Source organism: Schistocerca gregaria, unplaced genomic scaffold, assembly GCF_023897955.1.
Source record: "Schistocerca gregaria isolate iqSchGreg1 unplaced genomic scaffold, iqSchGreg1.2 ptg000280l, whole genome shotgun sequence".
NCBI classification, from domain to species: Eukaryota; Metazoa; Arthropoda; class Insecta; order Orthoptera; family Acrididae; genus Schistocerca; species Schistocerca gregaria.
Genome location: NW_026061773.1, coordinates 32,224 through 35,892, shown reverse-complemented (window position 1 = coordinate 35,892; position 3,669 = coordinate 32,224).

The window sequence follows — 3,669 nt, the reverse complement described above, 5'->3', positions numbered from 1 at the left end:
GGTGTTCTTGAGTTTAGCTCTTATGTTCCTATGGGACCAACTGCTGATGTCATCAGTCCCTAGGCTTGCACCACTTACACACACCCACGCCCGAGGGAGGACTCTAACCTCCGACAGAGGGGAGCCACACGAACCGTGGCAAGGCCCCTAGACTGCGCAGCTACCCCGAGCGGCGGTTTTCTTGAGTTTCACGCAAAATTTATTGCAGGCGCTTTGCTCCTCTAACTATACCCTCTCGAAGTTCGCCAACTGTGCGACACAACGTTCTAGTCAATACAGCACTGAACAATAAGCTAACAGACATACAACAGTGAAACTTCCCGCAGTTACACATTAAGCACACGCGCGTGCAGGGATGTCAACTGCATTTCGCCCCAACACGCCATTGGCGCGAAATTACGAACGTTCCCAATTTCTTTTAACACACCTCGTATATTCAAAATTTACGGTATGTTCTAGAAATTTGGCAAGTAAGCTTTCTCGGGATAGCTTATGTGTATCTTCAGGCATCTCCCAATTTCTTCAGCATCTCTGTTACATTCTCCTGTGAGCCAAACAAACCTGTGCTGTCTTTATTATGAACAGTTCAATATCCCCTGCTACTCGTATATGGGACAGGTCCCACACCATGGAGCAATATTAGAGTATGGGTCGCACCAATAGTTCAAAAAAGATCATCTTTGTGCACTGATTATATTTCTCTTTAATTCTAACAATAAATTACAGTTCGCCACCACCATTATCTTTGACCGACACGATGTGATGGTTCCATTTCTTACTTCGTTATCACCAATGTTAAGACTCTCGCTTTTCCCGTTTATGCTTCATCTCATCACTATTGTCTTTGATTTACTCTGACCCCTAATTCTACACTCATTATATTGTATATTTCATTCATCAGATCCTGTAGTAATTCACTTTCACTGACAACGATAATATTATCAGCAAACACTGTCACTGATATCCTTTCAACCCGTATTTCAGTGCGAATCTTGAACCTCTCTCTTATTTTCTTCATTGCTTCTTTGATACAAACATTGAACAGTATAGGCGAATAACTACATCAAAGTCTTACTCTCTTTTTAATCCTTGCACTTCGTTCTTGATCTTCCACTCTTATTTCCTCTTGGGTCTTGTACTAATATATACCCGTCTCTGCCTAGAGCTATTTTCTTCACAACTTCGATCTTGCACCATTTTACATTGTCGAACGCTTATCCAGGTGTAGAAATCGTTTGAGTTTTATTCAGTCCTGCTTCCATTCCGTATCCTTACAATGTGTTACACCGAGGTATTTGTGTGAGCTGACCGACTGAAAATGAGAGTTATTGATGCTGTAGTCATAGGACACTATGATTTTTCGTTTTGTGAACTGCACAATTTTAGGTTTTCGAACATCTAAAGCAAGCTGCAAAAACATCCGGAATTCTGTTTGAGTCTACGTACAAAAATGCATTGTTAGGAAAACAAACTAAACCAAGGAGGGACAAAATATCAGTAACGAACAACGTAGAATCTCTGTGGCTAATCTGGATTAAACTGCTCCATCATCTTCAGCAACAACCAGGGCACAATCCAAGGAGGGATCTACACCCACATGGATATTGTGCAAATCATATCTAAGTGCCAGGCATAGGGTTTATCGAATCACCTTCACAATTGTCTATTATTCCAACTTCATGTCTTGAACTGCCCAAGGTGTGGTGAAGACTAAAACGAGTCTGTCACGGAAGACTGTATTGAGTGTGATGTCTGCTCCCAACAGTGGCATGAAGAATGCACAGTTTACGAAAGTCATGGTGCATTTTCTTGTTATTGGTGTTAGTGCGTACTCTTGCCAGATGATGCAGCTACGAGCAGTGTCATATATATGACATTTAAGGTTTGGGTTAAACGTTACTCAGCTGTATCTGATAAATGTTGTTCCTAAATAAATGAGCAATGGTTTGCTACTTGTTTGTTTTAACTTTCTCATCAACTAGAAATGACCGACTAAATACTAAGCGCATACTCCTTCGTGAGTTTCCCCTGCAAAGCAAATTAATGAAGTCGAATAGTCCGTAGGAAGAATTTTTGTAGTTTCATGACTTTAGGATGGCATGACTGTGATGAGCTAAGAGCGGCTGACAAAAAATAATTGTTTTATTTATAACCTTAATGTTGCAATTGAGAATGGCGTATCTGGTTGAAGTTTCCACATTAACTGAACAACGTTCAACGATGCGTTTTCCCTTTCAGAAGACGGAAAACGGCCGAAATATTTTCTCTAACGTTTTTTCAGTATGGTCGAAGCTGTGCGAACGACGGAAATTTTTGATAAATACGTAGGACAGTTCAAAAACAATCTAACTTCAGTGACTAATAAAAAAACACCGTGGCCGGCCAATTGAACTGTCTCCTCCTTCGCTTAAAGCCGGCTCTGACGACATTACTCCTGATGGCCGACGTGTTGCAGTTGAACTGAATAGCAAAATAGCTGCAACAGGTAGTGGCACAGTCCACAACGTCGTCATTGACATGCTCAAGTACAGCGAAACAAGTCCAACGTGGGTCCCGAGAGAATTCACACAACACAAGGAAACAAAGAGTGCTATGAACGTGAAGGTGAACCTTTTTCGAACGAGATTTTAACGTGTGATTAAACTTTCGTTCAAAATGGGGAACCCGACTCGAAAAGACAAGGAGTGAAATGGAAGCACACTAGTTCACCTGTCCGAAAGGAATTCAAACTGGAGCATCAGCGAGGAAAGTGATGCTGGCCATCATTTGGATGCCAAAGTAGTTGTATTTTGGTGATTATTTGGAAGATCAGCGTACAGGATGCAGCGCTGACCACTCACACATAGTGATGAGCAAAGTAAAGCCGAAAACGAGAGGAAAGGGTCGCCAATGTCAAAGAAAAGACGTGATACTATTACACAACAACGCTCGCCCAAACATAGCGCAGCTGATCCAAGAAACCACTGGAAGGGAAAAGAAACAGTAATGGGTTGGGAGACTCTGCGTCATTATCGCTACAGTCCAGATTTGACTTTCGTGAATTTTCATTTTCATATTGCTGATATTATGGAGAATGGAAGCTGTCTGCATTGTACTTGACTGGTAAGAAAAACTTCAAAAGTCAACCTCACTTGTAGAGCATTTATTGCTACCTGTTTGACCCGCTCAAGGACGCATCGCTTGGAAAGGATTCGGCGACAGCGAAGAAATTAAAACAATTTCAGTTTTACTTACTTCATTCGCATTTATCGCCTTTCTCTTGCCCAGCAGTATTTCGCAAAGGACTGGCAAAAGCGCAAGTTGCAGCCGTATATAACGAGATCAATATACATTTGCCTTCTGAATATTACACCTGTAATGGGTCCAACCTAAGGCAGTTTAAAAAATCGCAGGTGACACTCGTGTAAAAGAAGAGTAACAGAAAGGATGTGCAAAATTACAGACATCGATTTTCTGCAGAATCCTAGAACGTATTCTAAATATGATTATAATAAATTTCCTAGACACCGAAAAGCTTACGTCCAGAAATCAGCACGGTTTTAGAAAGCTCGTGTGAAACGCAGCTTGCCCTTTTCGCACATTATACACTGCGAACCACGGATGAAAGGTCCCAAGCACATTGCACTCTCCTATATTTGAGAAAAGCCTTTGGCACGGTGCTCCACTGCA